Below are 19,483 nucleotides of genomic sequence, written 5' to 3'. Positions count from 1 at the left end.
CATGGGAGCTGGGAAAGGTGAGGGAGCCCCTGTCATTCATACAGCACACTCCAAGGTGGAGAAGGGGCAGTGAAGGAAGAGCCATTGGATTTGACTCCTGGCTTTCTTTGACTTTCTCTGAGGTGGGTGGAGATGGCAGCCAGGCTGTGAGGGCTTGGAGAGTAGGGGGTGACGCATATGAAAGCAGTGAGGACAGACTTCCTTTTTAATGAAGTGGGGTGGTGAGGAGGGAGAGAGAGTTTGATACATCAAAGGTAGGGCAAAGTGCAGGGAAAGTAATGCTTTAGTATAGGAAGACCTGAGCCAACTTTATAAGTGGAAAAGAATCCATTAAAGGGAAGAGAGATTGAAAGTGTAAGGGAGAGGCCAAACTGATGGGATGGATCTTCAAGAAGATGGGAGTATACTGCATGAACGCAAAGGAAGGACTCCTTGGAGGCAGAAGCGTGGGCACTTTGAGGTAGAAAGAAAGGAATTTGGCCACAGTCTTCTAAGTAAAGTCAAAGAGAGGTGGGCAGGTTGAGGTCATGAGTAGAACACTGACGACTTGGACTGTGTGCTGTGGAAATGTAGCAGTCAGTCAATTAGGGGTGAATAAAAGATCCTCACCCAGCTGTGAGGGTCTCCTGTGTTTGGAGAGCATGAAGTTGTGCTGGAACCAGTTAGCTTATATAATTAGAGCTTGACAACTACTTGTGTAAGTTTTGTAATAGTGAGCATTAAATGTTGTTAAATACAGTGGTTCCTCCTTCCCTTAAACTCAATGAAAAGAGAAAAGTATTTACTTTTAAAATTAGCTAAATAAATGATTCCATCTGAAGTGTTTCCCGTGACTATTCTCTCTAAGGGATTGCTGGCTTCAATAAATAAAACATGATAAAATAATGGGAAAGAACATCTTTAGAAAAGATGAGCCTTTCCCATCTGTAACGGCAGGACGTGGCAAAAGAATCAACACCGTACCCATCAGAAGCACTCAATAAATATTCGTCTCATGAATACATGAATAAATTAAATTTTTTTTTTAGTAAAGTAAGTGCAGTATCTAAGACCTAAAATTTCAGAATTTTTTTCCTATTTACACCAAGGACATTGAATGAGTTGTATTACATGGCCTATTCAACTTTATGATAGAATTAAAACTTTTATTTATTCATACCTGCTACATACATTGAAGCTCTTTTTTAATTTATTTTATTTATTGTTTTATTTGGGGGGGTAATTAGGTTGGTTATTTATTTATTTATTTATTTATTTATTTATTTATTTATTTATTTATAATGGGGGTCCTGGGGGTTGAACCCAGGACCTTGTGCATGGTAGGCACACACTCTGCCACTGAGCTATAACCTCCCCCTACACTGAAGCTTTAGAAAAGTTTTTTCACAACATAATTTTGTACCCTTTAGACCCTTGAGTTACAGGGTCATGTCATGACTCCATACGAGCTTACAGAAACTCACCTGTGGGGGTTCTAATGATTTGGGGGTTCTAATGATGAAGTCATTTATTCATTTCTTCAACAAATGTTCTCTGAGGACCTTTTCTCTGCCATTCACCGTTCTTGGTGCGAGGGATACAGCAGCGGGGAAATGTCCCTACTACTACTGACCTTTTAGTGGGAGGAGATTAAAAGAATAAATAAACAAATATACAATATGTCAGGTGGTGCTGAGCACTATGAAGAAGAAAGCAAGGAAGGAACAGTGTGGTCATGTCACTGGGGTAATGGAGGTTGCTGTTATTTTGTGTAGGGTGTTCAGGGAAGGCCTTGAGCAGAGAGAGCTTAAAGAGGTGAAAGAATGAGCCATGCAGATATTTAAGGGAAGCACCTTCTAGGCAGAGAATATCAGGAGCAGAGAGCCTGAGGTGGGCATGTGCTTCGCATGACCAAGGAAGCCTCCCTGGTTTCCTTGCTCCACCTGGCCGAGTCGTCGTATCACACATCGATGGCATGGTCACCTAGGGACCCTGCAATGCGATGCTTTGCCTCTCAGTACTGAATCAGTCGCCCATAAGGCTGCATCACCATGTACCACATTTCGGCTGACCTATGGGTGAGTCATGCTGGGTTTATAAAAAGATACATGTCCTCAATCAAACATTGAAATTAAAAGACTTGAAGAGTGGCTCTGAGTAGTGATGAAAACTAGTGAGCTGGAAGTAGGCCCTCCTTGGAAGTGCCACATCACTCTTCTGCCGCCTGAATCTTCTTTAGTTATAGGGTTCCTTTCCTTCTTCCGTATGTCATGTCTCATTCTCAAGCCTAGGGTCTTTGAAACTAGAACTATATTTTGTTCATCTGGGCATACTCTACAACCCCTAGAAAAACTCTTTGCATTAATAAGGGATCATCAAATACTCATTGCAAGGAATGGGTGAGACATTGCCAAAGATCTGAGCAATTCAGGAGTAAAGAATGAGGGTAAGGCTCTTTCACCTTGATTTCTGCAGACAGCCGTTTTTCAAAGAGGACACAGAGTCACCACAGTATGCTAAGTAGTTTATGCACACGGGGCCTGAGACGAGGACTTGGGTACAAGTAGTCTGTTTGGGCAGTGATCCCAAGAAGCACATGTGAAAGAGTGGAGGAGGGAATGAGACAGGGAAGAAAGGAAAGCCAGTCAGAGGCAGGCTCATGAGCAGATTGCCATTGTGGGCAGTGGAGGCTCCATTCTTTACGATTGTCCACCAAGCAGTGGGGATACTGGGATGTTTATCCACCATTTAATGCGCGGGACACTGAGTCTCCAGCTCTTTAGTGCTGCCAGTACAAGCCTGAGCAAGCTTTGGAGGCACCAGGGAAAGCCCTTGGGTAGCTAGGCAGAGAGGCAGAGCGGGCGGGAGGTGGGAAGCTGGCAGTGTGCAGGACAACTGTCTATCTGAGCTACAGGTGGCCTCAGAAGTGGGCTGAGGGGACATGAGGCAGTGCAGCAACAGCCTCTGTTCCACATGGCCCAGGGGCAGCACAGAGAGTTTTTCACAGATGAGCATTTGTTTGATAGCAGTTACTGGTATTTTATTTCAGGAATTTTAATGTATTGCAACAGCTGTTCATGTTCACTCACAAGCCAACTATTGACAATCCTCAATTATCTGGGATGCAGATAACCATAAATGCCCATGTGTAAGGTACCCTCGATTATGAGGTAGTCCCCAGTTTTCCAACAAGACGGGTTTTTAAAAGGCTTTATAGCAACTTGAATATGCACATTTTAGGGATATAGATAAAGTATGAAATATCTGCTTATTTATTAATGTACTTGCATATATTTTAAGTCACATTATATAAAATCAGTAATTTAAAAAATGTGACATTCTTCTACTTTCACATTTTACAAAATCATTTATTCAAATGCTCCTTTGACTTCAGTCTTTTTCATCACTAGGCTACTTTTGGCATATTCATTTCTATCTAGCTAGCTTGAAATATAGTACTTCTTGAATTTCCATATGATGCTGCCGCTGCAGACTTAATTCCAAGGCCTGTGTGCCCATTCACATAGCATAAGAACAGTTGTCTTTTTCTTTCCTTCCTGTAGGTGTGTGTTAGTGATCTCCACAACCTGGCACTTCTGCACGACTTGTATAGGGACATCCACTATGAGCAGTGGTGAAGGAACAGTTACTTAAACTGACGTTAAAGTCTTGGCCCCCTTCATTCATCCACTTATCTATCCTGTTTCAATCCTGTGACTTCCGTAAGCATCCCTATGTAGAATTAACTGCCATTGTTTCAGGCCACCTTCTCCAAATAGTTCTCAAGTAACCTCTGAAACGTACATCTCCTTTTCATAAAATCCTCAGTCTTATCAGGTAAATGTTTTTGACATGGTTTCTCCCTTTAAAATCAGTTGCCATCACATCCAGCATTAATGAATTGCTTGACTTCTAGTCCTGCTATCTTGGAGATAATAGGCTTTTTGCTTTTTGGCATTCAGAAGAGAGTAATTGAGAGAATGCTTTATAATATGGGAGACTGGATATGGAGTTAAGCACAAGGTGACTTTCTCTCCTCTGAAATTTAATTTTGGGGGAACTAAAAATCTCATCTTATTTTTGTACATGCAAAGTGATCATAGGAGGTTGTTGAGGTATGGTGGTGGTAAAACCATAACTACCCACTAAGTTTCCTCTCCAGCCTCCTCCTCTTCTGCTCCATGGTGGATTAATTAGTGTGGAAAAAATACAGCAATGATTTTGTTTCATGAAGCAGGTGATCAGCTGTCATTCTGAACAATATAATCATTTACGTTTCTGACTTGATGCATTTTATATTCCCAAGATCAATTCTGTATTCATTGACAGATATACTTTATTTTAAAGAAGAGGTATACTTGACAACATGTGCATAAATCCTATTTCCTGTAAATTGTAGCACATCTTAAATGCAGAGGAAGAGCTGGTCATATAAAGAAATTCCACTTAACGAGAACAATTACCCCCTCACGTGGCTCTTCAATGAATTAGGATTTTCATCCTAGACTTACCTACACACTCTATTTCAGTGCCTTTAAACTTGTTTGACCGTGATTCCTCAGGAGAATACAGTTTACATCATAGCCTAGCAATATAGATGAGTGTGTGTAAACACACACACCTGCACGTGCATGCACAAACATATCACTGAAACAAAACTTGTCCTTTATTATACATAATGCACTTGTATATTTTCTGTTCTATTCTGTGTGGTTGCCAACCCACTAAACTAATTTCAGCACTCATGGGTCCTGACATGCAGTTTAAGAAATGCTGTTCTGTTGTATCACAACCATCAGAAGAGTGCTTATTTTCTTATTGTGGGAAACAATTTCACATCAGAGTTTGTAAAATTTGTTTCACATCATTAGCATATTTGGATATTTGGTGGTGTGGGTGTATGATGTCACAATAATACTAAAGGGAAGCTTTATTTTTGAGTTGCTGCTTTATTTCCAAAAGAAGTAATTTTTAGCGTGGAAAATGGAAAGTGGAGTAAGATGAATGGATTGGTTTTTAAATCTAGCAGCTTTCCTAGGCTGTGTAAACCATGTCAAGTGCCTGGGCCCCGACCTTGTCGCCAGACTGATCATCGCTCATGAGTCTGGCTAGTCTCTGTCCTGTCCTCCTTTCCTGCCTCTTTCCCAAGTCACTGTCCCCAAGCCCCAGGAGTTCTAGGTGTTCAGTTCAGTTACTTAATTCTCAATTTCAACCTAATATATTTCTTCCCAGATGTGAAACTAGTTTTCACACCCACTTCTCTTCCAAATAACTTGAAAGTACAAGAATCTTTTTTTTTTTCCTGAGCTAATACCTAGGAGATTTTTGTCCTAAAGGGGCTAGAATTTGTTCCACAGGTAGAATGTTTCCATAGTGTTGGGTGGAATGAACGTCTAACCTAGTCTGATGTTCAGGTGTGATTACACTCTTTATGGCTCTCCAGTTATCTAATGTAGGTACATGTCAACTCCGTTTTAAAGGCCCAATAGGTTCCCCATTCAGTGAATGAAAGCAGGTTCACATCATAGCTACAGAGCGCCAGGCACTGGGCTCAGCACTGTGCACAGGTGACTCACTTGCTTCTCATTAGATCTCACTCTTCATAACTGTATCAGGAGCAGACTTAGATTGTAGGTGGGACTTGAGGCTCTCAGACGTTCTCTCGGTGACTAAAGGACAGGGCAAGGGGGACTCACCGCAGGTCCAGGGGTAGGGGCAGGCCCCGACAGCTCCCAGTCCCCAAGTCTCCCTTGTCCTGGGGCCCAGCAGCAGCCCCCTGCCCCCCCCCACCGTCTGCCCAGCTGGGCTCCCTTGTTTATGATGCCCTCGTCCCATGTGGGATGTCTGTATGTGTGTAGCTGTTGCACCAGCATTTCTTCAGTCTCTGCACCCTGGGGTGGAAAGGCTCAAGACAGAGGTACTATGGTGCTGCCAACATTGAACAAGTCTCTAGATTGGGCCAGCTATAAAAGGGGGTATGATGAAACCTGCCCTTCCCTTCTCTTCCCACAGTGGGCCGCTGGCTGAGAGGGGCAAATGAGAGATAAAGGGCTACAGGAAAGTGAGGTAGGTGTGTCACTTCCTTCATAATGACCTCAGGCAGAAGTGATGTCTCCCTCTTCTAAACCGGCGGTCGGCAAACTTTCTGCATAGGGCCAGATAGTAAATATGTTCTGCGGGCCGAACAGTCTCCGTCGCATCTTCTCAGCTTTGCTGTTCTACTGCAAAGGCAGCTGCAGGCAACATGTAAACCAATGAGCAGGGCTGTACTCCAATAAAACTTTATTTAGGGGTGCTGAAATTTGAATTTTGTATCACTTTTGCTTGTCACAAAATTTTGATTCCTCTCTTCATTTTTTTCCCCCCTGCCATCTAAAAATGTAAAAGCACTCCCAACTCCCAGGCAGTGGGCCAGATATGTCTCGTGGAACTTAGCTTGCTGACTCCTGGTGTAAATGCTCACAGCATCTTGTACCGTGTGTTAGCGAGCATCTCCAGTTCCCTCTGAACTACAGCAATGCATGCTCACTTTAGTCTATCCCTGTCTTGTTCTTCCAAAATATACACCCACCCATCAACATTTTTTTTGTCTCCTTTAGCACTGGGAAGCTAACAGCACATAGATACTCTGCACACATGTACACACGTATGTAGTATCTGCTGAATACGTATTTGTTGAATAAGTGGGAATAAGGAAATCTGTTGCTTTTCCATGTATCTTTCCATCTTTAAAAGAAACTCTGCCTATTGTCTAGTAAGCCTTTGGGAATGATTGAGTTAGCATTTCATAATTAAATTTAAGGACTCTAAGAATCACCCCCCCCCCCCCGCTATTAACCAAAAAAGGAAAAGAATGTCAGGGAAGAAGGAAGGGGAATCCAAACGGACAAAACAAAACCACCATTTCAGCATAAAAGGGGCTTATTAGAGAATAACTGAAGTGGCCAAACATTCAGCTTTGGTCCCTGGGGCTTTCTGTCACTTGGAGGCTAAGTGCTTTGTGCCTCAGCTGCCAGCAGCCTTTTTTTAACTGTACTTTCCCAAAAACTTGACTCAGGGGCCAGAACTCTGCATTTGGCTATGAATATAGAATGATAGAATGCACTTCATCTTTACATGTGTATTTGCTCTATCTTATCAACAAGTCACATCTCTTAAGAGCAAAACCTTGAACACAACTCCTGTTTTACTTCATAGGTGTATATGCTTGGGAGCAGAAGTATTAAGAAATATACAGGTCTAGAATTTTCTCTCAAAATGAGGCGGACAGAAACTGGATGGTGGAATTACAGCAGTGTGTACATGTGTGCTATTTTTCCAAATCGTCTATGATGAGGATGTTACTGTTTTCTATCATAAAGAAATTACATATGTGTGTGTGCTTGTGTGTATATTTAAAGGGTGGGAAGAAAGGAATATGCTAGAGAATTGGAACTAAAATCCTGAATTAATATATACCCCTTACTCAAATTTGTTAAGGAAAAGAACAGTTAGGTCAGGTTTCACAAAAGCACTTATCTGTTTTAGTCTGCCAGAATATGTTAACCTGGAGAAAAGACCCACGGCTTGGTGTGGAAGAAACTATAAAGTGTGCTTTCGACTTGGCATAAATTGTTACTGCTCTGCTAGATGCTGTCTAGCCTTGAAGACAGAATGTTAAGCCAGTGTTAGAAGTGCATGTTACATTTGAATCCTGTGAGGTTTTTGAAGCCTGCTTGGGAAAGAATGGAGGCTGAGGGACTCAGGATTTTGTTCCCTGTTATGTCTGAGCTGCTCCCAGTGAGACACAACATACCATTTACTGGACGTGCAAAGACTGTTTACAAAGTTACTCTCAGTGGATGGAGGCAGAGGGGGCGGAGTAGGGGGGACAGGCTTACCTGAGAACTGCCAGTTGGGGGGAGGTAATTATCCATCTGTCTGCAGTTTCTTGTCTGGAATGAGGCTCCCCTTGATGAAGTAAAGAGACTGTGCTTATGAAGGTGGATGATTAAGGCTTTGTTCATTATGTTATCTGCACAGTGACTCTTACCTTTTCTTCTTTTCCTGAGTTTAATTTTTTTCCTTTCTTACCACCCCCTCCTCCTCCTTTCTTTCACTTGGGGAATTTGCACTGGGCTTGTTTACATCTCATGACTTATTTGACTGGTTCCCTTCCATGCCAGAGGTCTTCAGGGAATGTCTTCATCATGGATTGTCCATTCATATTAGGGCTGTGACACCAAACATGTCCAGAGGTCTGTATTCATTGGCAGGGTTTGTAGAGGGCTTAGATTGGGCTCCCCAGAGCAGACACTGAGAAAAGGGTTGATATGTGCAGGCCCTGCTTTGTTAAGGAGATGCTCCCAGAGGAGACTGGGAAGGGAGGGGAGAAGCAGTCAAATAAGGGTGTGGTCTCAATGTCCCAAGGGCTGGGGAGCTCTGGTATGATGTGGCCTTAGGGTCATTCCCACCCAAGTCTGTGGGGTTGGTGGTACATATTCCATACCTGTCCGTCATGCAGTAAGGTCCCCAGGCTGAGTGGGGACTGTAGGGAGGGGAGCATAAATTCTCAGCTACTTCTGGTTCTCTCCATGAAAAGACCAAGCTAGTGCAGCGGTCCCAGAAAGAGTCACAGGTGCTGGCTGTTGGCTGGATGAGGATCTGGGTGTGACCCCAACATTGTCCACCAGCAGACCAGTGGCTTCTTCTTGGGATCGTCAGCCAGGGAAGCAATTTAGTTGCTTCCATGGGAATCCCTAAATGCCAGTCTTTTTCCTGAGGAGTGGCTGCTGGCTCCTGCTGATAAGTGTGTGTCACCATCAAGCAGAGGGCGGGGATCCAACTGTCTGGTTACAGTGAATCACCTGTTTGCAGAGCCTTCTGCACCTCCATCCTTTCCAGGCCTATATCCCTGGGGTTCTACAGTCCAGTCACTTCCGAAGAAATGTATTAAAATCTCTTGTTTGTGGATATTCTCTCTCCCTTTTTCTTTGTGGGTTCATACCTTAATCTATGCCTTTTTACTCATTTAAGTGGGGTCTGGAGAAGAAAAGGATAAAAATGTCAAATTGCCACCTTTAACCAGGAGCCACTCAAAATAAAAGCTGGCGTAGAATTTTGGAATGAAAAAGTATGTCTTAATATATGAATATATACACACACATATGTACATATATACATATACATGCTTAAACGCTTATCTTCCTACAACTTCATGGAAATAGGCTCGTAGTTGGGAATTAGCCAATCTTAGTATCATCTAACAAAGTAGTTTAGTAACCAAAAGGAATGGTTACAATCTGTTATAATCATTAGCTGTGTGATGTGAACCAGTGGTTGTTGTTGCTGTCTTTGGGCTAAGCAAGAAGACTTCTGTCTTCCTCAATATTTTTATATGGTACCACCGGACACAGTAAACTGCGGGCGTCAGCATGAGTCATCGTTCCCATGTTATCACATTGGAGTTAATCTTAGCAGTTAACTAGTAAACAGAAACCTAAGTAATAACTTTGGCAGGCTCCAGAACACTGTCTTGTTATTTAGGGAATCTTGAATTAAAGAAACTGCCCTCGGTGTGTAACAGGTTTAGGGAACGGGTTAGGTTCAGTAGAGTGCGGATGGCAGCACCCTATTCTCACACGGCTCCTCCAGGCCCAGTTAACACACTTGTTTTCTCTTCCTCGTTGGAATACAATCTTGGGCAGGTCCGTTAGATTCCCCTCTCTTGAGTGGTGAAAAGTTAAATCCACTCTATTAATCACAAAGTACAGCCCAGTGTAGTAATAAAAATTCCAAACTCCTGCCTCATTCTTGACTTTTAAAAATTGCAATGGAACCTGAACACAGTAAAGTGCAGAAATCTCATGTGTACAATTTGTTGAATTTCCACATATCTGAAAACTCATATAACTAGTGCTTAAATGGGATACAGAACACATCCTCCACCTCCTCTTCCTCTTCCCCCGGGTGCCCTCATGTCCCTTCCCAGTTCATATCAACCACTACTCTGACTCTGTCACCACAGAGCGGCTTTGCCTGTTTTTAACTTCATATACATGGAATCATGGAGTATGTAACCTTTTGTGTCGACTTTTTTGTTCAGTATTGTTCTAGAGATTCATCCTTGTGGTATGTATGTATCGGTACTCTATTCCTTTTTATTGCTGCTTGGTAATCCATTGTGCGAATATACTGCGTTTATTTGAAGCACACTTGGACTGTCTCACTGTGAACACTCTTGAACATTTATTTTGGTGCACATAAGCACTCATTTCTGTAGGAGGATGGCTGAGTCACAGATCAGGTGTCTGTTTAGGTTTTGAGATATCGCCCAGAGGTTTTCCAAAGTGGTCGTACCTGTTTACACCTCAGGCAGCGGTTTATGAGAGCTGCGGTGGGTCCCCATCCTCATCAGCATTCAGCCCTCGCCATCCTGGTAGGTGGGTAGTGGTGGTAAACATGTCTCACCTTAAACTTCACCTCCTCCACCTCAAGCTGGCGGCTTCTGTGGAGCCCACAGGAAACACACAGCCCTGTTCCTTTGGCAGTAGAAGTGTGTTTTGCTACAAAACAGTCTCCTCTCTCTTTGTCCTGCTAGTTCGGACTGGCTTTTCTCTTTCTCACAGCAAGAGCCAGACACCACCACCCGGGTCCCACAAACTCCAGAGGGCCTGTGTCAACTCTTGGAGTTTTTCTTGAAGCCTCTTTACTTGCTGCATCAGTCTGCTGGGGCTGTCATAACAGACTACCGCTGAGTGGCTCATCCAACAGAAGTTAACTTTCTCACAGTTTGGAGGCTGGAAGTCCAAGATCAAGGTGTAGGCAGGTTTGGCTTCTCCTCAGGCCTCTCTTCTGGGCTTGTAGACAGCCACTTAATCACTGTGTCCTCACATGGTCTTTTCTCCTGTGTGCACATCCTTAATGTCTCTGCCTCTTCTGGTAAGGACTCCTGTCATATTGGATTGGGGTCCCAAACTCATGACCTCATTGAACCTTAATTACCCCTTTAATGGCCCTACCTCCAAATATTAGGGGTTAGGGCTTCAACATAAGATTTTTGGGGAGAGGAACAATTCAGTCCATAACACATGGTTTGACATGTATATGGGGAAAGCTCTCTGCCAACTCTCCAACAGCGCATGAAGTACTCAGGTGCTGTCAATTTTGTTAAATCGGACAGAGTACAGTCAGTTGTGATTTAAACTACTAGTTGGGAAGATTTTTTTAAATAATAGAAGTAAAACACATACAGTAAAATACATGAAGTACTTACACCTTCAGTGTACAGTCTGAGGAATTTTCCACATGTATAAACCTGTGTAACCACCACTCAAATCCAGATATAGAATGTTGCCAGCACCCCATAGATTCCCGCACACAACTTCCCAGTCTACACCTGTTCCCCCATCCCCAGAGGTAAACACTGCTGTGACTTCTGTCATCATTTTTCAGGTTGGATGATTCTTGAACTTTGTATAAAAAGAATCACACGTACGTTTTTTGGTACAGATTCTTTTCCTTGGCATAATATCTATGAGATACATCCATGTTGTCACATCCATCAGTGGTTCATTCTTCTCATTGCTAGGTTCAGTTGTATAGATACATAGCAGTTTGTTGATCCATTCCCCTGTTGTTGGACATCTGAATTATTTTCAGTTTTTGGCTGTGAATAAAGCTGCTATGAACATTCTTGTATATATCTTTCTGTCTTCTTTCTTATTTCTTGGATATGTATTTAGGAATGGAATTCCATGATCATAGGGATAGGTGTGTGTCTAGTTGGAAACATTTTAATCAGTTGTTTTTATAAGTACTTTTCTGTTTGATGGAATCTTAACATATACTCTTCACAGCTCAAGGATAGATGTTAGTATACATGCTCTGCTTTCAGGCAGAGATGTGTTTTGTTGATTTTTTCCTAATTAATTTTATCATCTAACTCAGTTAACAGAATGTGATTTTGTTACTTTATACATCAAAGGTAAACAAGGCATATGCTTGTGAATTCACTGGATACTAAACAGGTTACTCATGCATGTTTGAAGAATGTTTTTGTCACACTCTGTTAAGAAGCCAACAGCCATCTACTAACAGACATTTTGTTTGCTTTATTGGAATCAGCAAGGTTATGCATTCAGAATATTTTCATTAAAAATATTTTTATGTACAGTAAAACAAGCCAGTGCATACTTTAATTTTTAATGTCTTAGTTTTAAGTGCTACTTGAGTCCCATTCTAACCAAAGTATATTAATTAGTTTTAGCTAGAATGCTGTAAAGCAGCTTTTAAAAATTCCTAGTAATAATAAAATGGCAAGCATTTATGTATTGCTCATGATAAGAAGCGTAAGACACTGCTCCAAGCACTTAATATATATTAACCCATTTGATCTTCACAAAGTATGCTATTATCATATTTTTCATTTTACAAATGAGGGCACTGAGGCACAGAGAGGTCAAGTGACTGGCCCAAGATCACACAGCCAGGAGGTAGGAAGGGTCCAGAGTCTGTGCACATATAACCACTGTGCACATATACCATACTGCCTTTTAAATCTTCCTTTCACCTTGGTGTTTATTCATGGGAGAGAGGGCTGTGGGAAAGCATTCCTTCTTTCTCAATTCCTAGACATTTTCTCAGTTTAGATTAAAGCTGTAGCAGTTAAAATATTTATTATTACTTGAACAGATTCCATTAGTCAGATGCCTAAAGGATGCTAACCTGGTCTCACTGCCTTTAGAAAATCACATTAAGAGGATCCCTTCCTCCTCCTTTTTAAGCCCTGAGATAGTTATGTTGGGGAGGTCTGTTAAGGGAAGAGCCTGAATGTTCCTGCAGATCCTCTGAGGCCCTGAAAGACTGGCCTTTGTATGGCAGGAGAATGATCCTCGGTGAGAGAGGCCTTAATCGCCTTTCTCAACATTCACCCTCCATCACATTCGTTCTGCACATATTTGCTGTATACGGATAGTGGTGCCAACCCTGTGCAAGGCCCACGGGGGTTGATGGGAGTGAAGCCCATGTAGCCTTTTTCCTCAGGGAACTATTTTAGGATCGCTCACAGGAGACAGGCATACACAACCATCACTGCTGTCATCACAACTGATATGTGCTGTGAAGGAAAGGTGAGGGCACTCACGTGCGACAGGGCGCCATTCCTGCTGGGGTCATTCTGGAAAGGCTTCTCAGTGTGGGGAAGTAACTGAAGTGGGGTAGGGGAAGTAAGTCCAGGCAGAAGGGAGAGGGTGAACCAAGGCCCTGGGAAGGGGATGGGGTGCTTGGAGGGGATGCTGGGGGCAGCTGGCTGGACAGTGAGAACAATAGGGAGCCAGTTCAGTGTTTCAAATGAGGGGAGGACATGATCAGATTTGTGCTTTTCTATGACAGTAGATTGGAAAGAGGGCAAAAGGGAAAGTGCATTTGTAAACATTTTGCAAAAGGGAAGATGATTCCCATTGGAGGCCATTATAGGCCTACAAAGAGGGGCTTGGATACAGGCGTCTAGAACCTTAAGGGGAGGTCTGGACTAGACATTATGCTACTCAAGCATCGTAGCTTTAGAAATGAGATCACTGATCCATAGGGGTGCCTTAAGTTTGGGGAAATTGAGTCCTGTTGTAAAAAGGCAGCACTGATGAGGAATAGAGCAGTGAACCAGGCGTTAGCCTAGTTGAATTGCCCTTTGTCTAAGCATCAGACCTTCCCTGATCTGCATCTGGAATCCGAACACCATAGAGCTCTATAATAGCACGCATGGTCCAAGCTCTTAAATTGCTCTTAAATGGAAAATTAAGTATTTGATCAGTATGTCTTTAAAAATAGATGCATGGTTTGTGTAAAATGTGTATAAACATGTTTGTGTGTAAACTTGCTAATAGTCAAGTTTATAGTATCAACTGCTGATTAATTGGAAAAATAAACTTCTATGTCCTGGGCTTCAGATGTCTTAGAGCAGTGTATTCAAGTGCTCCTTGTAACTTTTTTGTGAAGTTAAAACCATTTATATTTTCTGACCCAGATTCTGGTACAGTTTTGCTCCTAACCTTGTTCTCACCTTCCTTTAGGTTTCCCGCAAGGGCCTAGCTCTTGGTGAGAAATGGTGAGGCCAAGGGTCTGGTGGCCAGTCTGCGGGAGGCCAGTATAGAGGACTGTTAGACATGCTCCTCTCTTCCTGGCAGGTGACTAGCTCTTCCCCTGTCCAGACACTGTAAGCAGGGACAGCCGAGGTGCCTGCCAGCTCTGACCCAGAGTCTCAGAAGGCTGCTGCAGGATTCAGGCCCACGCAGGGGCCAGTAGCATGGCCCAGCCGTCAAGCCCCAGCTTTGTCACCCCACATTCCTACTCCTGGGGAGACCAGCATCAAAGCCCTGCTCAGCCATCTGCTCTCCTTATTAAAAAGGACTTATCATGAGCTTCATTATTCATTTGGCACCTTTTGCTTAATTTCCTAAAGAACAGTGCTGTCAAACGTTTTGTCTAAAGATTTTTAGATACTCAGTAGTATTATTTCATTTTTGTGTATTTTTTGTGTGCTCGGGTCTTAATCTTTTAATAGCATACATTCTTGTGTGTTAAGGAAGCAACTTTTAAGGCTTGGTTGTTTTGAAGTTTGCTTTTCAGTTTAATTGCATGTGTATCTTCACTTGTTGCTTTCATGACCTTGAGTTATAATTTAAGAATAAATTTGAGAAAAATATTGTCAGGAAACCTGAGAAAGAAGTGATTGACTTTGGTTATTGTCTACTCTGAAAGCTGTCAGATAGAGATTGCGTGCCATATTTGGAAATTTGGCTGGCTCCTTTACTGTGGTTTTTAAAGCACTTGCCATATCCAGCTACTTTGCAAAATGCTGATAAACTCTTGGAAAGATGGCTGTGTTTTTATGGCTTGATTTTAAGAATAATGATTTATCAGGACGGAGAAGATGGCGGAGTAGAAGGACGCTTGCAGGTCACCCTCTCCCACAAATACACCAAGACCCACATCTACAGACCCACTCAGCCAACCAGAGCACCTGTGGAACTCCGACAGAACATCGCCCTCTTCAAAAGATAAAGACGCCAAAAATCTGGTAGGAGAAAAGGAAAAAAGAAAGAGCAAAAGGCAAAGCAGCGCGGGACGGGTCCCGGGGGAGGGAGCGGCAAAGGAGGACTGGCGCTCGCTCGCTGGGTCTCCCCTCTCCAACTGAGAGGCCAGCGGGACGGAGGGGGAGCCTCTGAGGCTTGGATCTGTACAGAGCAGCCCTTGACTAACAGAACTACGTTAAACGGGCACAGAGCGTCCCCCTGACACCCAGCCTGAGACGCGGGCTGGCAGCCGCAGGCAGGCAGCCGCGGGCAGGGCCAGGCTGCACAAGCCGGGCGGAAGACGGAAGTGGCTGCACGGAGGCAGCCCCAGGGGAACGCAAGGGGCTGCGTGCCGTGGCTGTGGGTGCACAGGGCAGAACAACCTGGGCCCTCCATAAAACAGCAAGGTTGATGTGCTCTCAGTGGAAGGGTGCACACCCCCATCTCTGAAAACCCGCGGAAAGTTTTCGGGGGAAGAGAGGCGGGACTCAGGCACAGCCGCCATATCCTCCGCACTGAGCACTCAGGCGGGGGCGGGGGCGAAACCTGCATCCGCACCGAAGGGCTTAGCAGCCTCAAAGGCCAGACTGAGACTGGCCTGCAGCCCGGGGCAGATAGGATCCTTCCATCCTGGTCCCTCAGAGAACTTGCTCCACAAAGACAAACAAGGAGCTGGGTTTTGGCTCAGAGCAGGGACAGGGCTGTCCCTTGGTCTTCCCCGAGCCCACCCGCGGAGCGCCGACCAGGGCGGAGCGCCGACCAGGGCGGAGCGCGCAGCTGCACAAAGAGCGGAGCTACCGGCTGCACAGGTAGACGGAGAGCGGCCCCCCTCCTTTCGGGCAGGAACACACCCCCTGACCGAGGTGCTGGGAGGGGGCACGACCCGCCCTCCTACCCGGCCAGTCTGCAACATCTGACTGCGGCATCCGGAGGGGCAGTGACCCGCCCGCCCACAGGAGAGCTGCACCTGACCCAGTGTTAGGAGGAGGCGCGATCTGCTTGCCGACAGGTGCTGGGAGCAGCACAGAAGAGGGCGCCAACGGAGGGCCTCTGAAAACAGCAAGCTGAGCTTCCAAAACAGGACGAAGACAGAAAGACTTCACATTAAAAGCACACAGACTCCAGGAGAACACCGACAACCCCCCCCCCTTTTTTTAAATCTGTTTTTACCTGTTCTATTTTCTATTACTCTCTTAATCTTTACTTCTTAATTCATTTCTATTTCTCTTGGGTTTTGATGTCCTGCTATTGATTAGACACAGGTTTCAAATACATCTATTCATCTCCCCCCCCCTTTTTTTGTAAAGGTTTCAAAAGGACGTCTCAACCCAATTAATACTCTGCTTCAACTCACTCTTCTATTATTCATTATACACTGTTTTCAAACCCTCTTTCTCCCTTCTTTTAAAATTCTTTCTCTCTCTCTCTCTCTTATTTTTTTTTCTTTTTTTCCTAAGTTCTATTCCTAAATAGGCATCAGATAGATAAAATCCTTAAGGACCAAAATAAACAACTGATACTCCATAAACCACAGTGCCAAAGAGGTACGAGCAAGATGAAGAAGCAGAAAAACCTTTCCCAATTAAAAGAACAAGAGAAATCCCCTGAAAGAAAGATCAACGAAATAGACATCGATAGCCTACTAGATCAAGATTTCAAAAAAGGAGTGATCGAATTGCTGAAGGAATTAAAAGAGATAGTGTTTAGAGATATAAAATATGTCAAAAATGAAATTGAAGCTATAAAGAAGAGCCAAGTAGAATGGGTAAACTCATTGACAGAGATGAGGAATGATCTAATAGCTGTACAAAGCCGACTAGATAATGCAGAGGAACTAATTAGTGATCTAGAAGACAGGGCAATAGAAAGCACCCATTCAGAAGAACTACAAGAGAAGCAAATAAAAAATAATGAAAATAGCATAAGGGACCTATGGGATAATATAAAGCATCCCAATCTTCGCATAATAGGGGTCCCAGAAGGAGAAGAAAGATCAAAGGGGATTGAAAAAGTTTTTGAAGAAATCATGACTGAAAACTTCCCAAACTTAAAGAAGGAATCAGATATCCAAGTACAGGAAGCTCAGAGGGTCCCAAACAGGAAGAACCCAAGTAGACCCACACCAAGACATATCATAATCAAGATGGCCAGAGTCAAGGATAAAGAAATGATTCTAAAGGCAGCAAGAGAAAAGCAAAGAGTAAGTTACAAGGGAACCCCCATAAGGCTCTCAGCTGATTTCTCTACACAAACACTACAGGCCAGAAGGGAGTGGCAAGATATATTCAAAGCCCTGAATGAAAAAGAGGTGCAGCCTAGGATCCTTTATCCAGCAAGGCTATCCTTGAGGATAGAAGGAGAAATAAAGAGTTTCACAGACAAAAAAAAAAGCTGCAGGAGTTTAGCAACACTAAACCCATGCTAAAAGAAATATTGAAAGGGCTATTCTAAATAGAAAAGCAGCAGGATGCTACAGAAATGAGAAACACACAACTGGAAAGGTGATAACTCATGAATTACAAATAAAGTAAACATGAAATTATAAAAGAAGACATACAAATCACTGAGAGTGGGAGAGGGAGGCAGGGAAATATAGAATATTTTTTTCTTTCTTTTTTAAATTTTTTTAACAGTAGGATGGGTTTGAGATCATGTTACTATCAGTTTAATAAAAACAGTTATAGTAATGGGTTGATAGATTTACAAAAAAGGGTAACCACAAGCCAAAAATTTACAAAGGAGTCACAAAAATTAAATAAAATCTATGATAATACAAAGGAAAATTACCAAACCACAAAAGGAAGAAGAAAGGAACAAAGAGGATATACCAATTCAACTGCAAAGATAAGTTCAAAATGGCAATAAACACACATCTATCATTAATTACTGTAAATGTTAATGGACTAAATGCTCCAGTCAAAAGACACAGAGTGGCAGACTGGATAATAAAGCAAGAACCTTCAATATGCTGCATACAAGAGACCCACTTTAGGGAGAAGGACACATATAGATTGAGAGTGAAAGGATGGAAAAGGATATTCCATGCAAATGGAAAAGCCAAAAAAGCAGGCATTGCAGTACTGATTTCAGACAAAATAGACTTTAAAACAAAGGCCATAAAGAAAGATAAAGAAGGACATTTTATAATGATTAAAGGAGTGATACAAGATGAGGATATTACACTCGTTAATATATATGCTCCCAATATAGGAGCACCTAAGTACATACAAGAATTACTAACAGAGATAAAGGGGGATATTGATGGGAATACAATCATAGTTGGAGATTTTAACACTGCATTAACATGACTAGACAGATCTTCCAGACAGAAAATAAACAAGGCAACAGAGAAATTAAATACTACAATAGAAAAACTAGATTTGGTGGATATTTTCAGAGCATTACACCCCCAAAAAATAGGATATACATTCTTTTCAAGTGCACATGGAACATTTTCCAGGATCGATCATGTACTTGGGCACAAAAGAAACCTCAACAATTTTAAGAAGATAGAAATTATCTCAAGCATCTTTACTGACCACAATGCCATGAAACTGGAAATCAACAACAGAGAAACAAAGGAGAAAAAAAGGAAAGCATGGAGATTAAACAATATGTTATTGAAAAAACAATGGATCAATGAGGAAATCAAAGCTGAAATTAAAAAATACCTTGAGACAAATGATAATGAAAGCACAACCACTCAAAACCTATGGGACACAGCAAAGGCAGTGCTAAGAGGGAAGTTTATAGCGATACAGGCCTTCCTCAAAAAAGAAGAACAATCTCAAATAAACAATTTAACCCACCACCTGAATGAATTAGAAAAAGAAGAACAAAAAGCCCCAAAAAGCAGCAGAAGGAAGGAAATAATAAAGATCAGAGAGGAATTAAATACAATAGAGATTAACAAGACCATAGAAAAAATCAACCAAACCAAAAGCTGGTTTTTTGAAAAAGTAAATAAAATCGACAAACCTCTGGCCAAACTCACAAAGAAGAAAAAAGAGAGAGCACAAATTAGCAAAATAAGAAAGGAAAATGGAGAAATTACAACAAACAAAATAGAAATACAGAATATCATAAGAGAATATTATGAAAAACTATATGGAACCAAACTGGATAACCTAGAGGAGATGGACAAGTTTCTGGAAACATACTGTCCACCAAGACTGAATCAAGAAGAATCTGAACACTTGAACAATCCGATCACTAGAAAGGAAATAGAAATAGCAATTAAAAACCTCCCTACAAATAAAAGTCCAGGACCAGACGGCTTCACCGGGGAATTCTACCAAACATACAAAGAAGAACTCATACCAGTCCTTCTCAAACTCTTCCAGACGATTGAAAAGGAGGGAATACTCCCAAACTCATTCTATGAAGCCACCATCACCCTGATACCAAAACCAGGCAAAGACACTACAAAAAAAGAGAATTATAGGCCAATATCA

At 42.5% G+C, this 19,483-nt stretch overlaps 1 protein-coding gene and 1 non-coding gene across 4 annotated transcripts in view; one reads left to right on the top strand and one right to left on the bottom strand.

Moving 5' to 3' along the window:
- APBA1 (amyloid beta precursor protein binding family A member 1) overlaps nucleotides 1-19,483 on the top strand; it is a 210,192-nt gene that overhangs the window by 4,177 nt on the left and 186,532 nt on the right. The gene's annotated exons all lie outside the window — the stretch shown is intronic.
- On the bottom strand, nucleotides 1,282-1,357 carry TRNAG-ACC (transfer RNA glycine (anticodon ACC)). The gene has a single exon. It is a non-coding gene; the product is annotated as a tRNA-Gly (tRNA).

This window comes from Camelus bactrianus, chromosome 4 (genome assembly GCF_048773025.1).
Source record: "Camelus bactrianus isolate YW-2024 breed Bactrian camel chromosome 4, ASM4877302v1, whole genome shotgun sequence".
NCBI lineage: Eukaryota > Metazoa > Chordata > Mammalia > Artiodactyla > Camelidae > Camelus > Camelus bactrianus.
The sequence above is the reverse complement of the archived record's forward strand: the minus strand, read 5'-3'. Positions and strand labels throughout refer to the sequence as shown.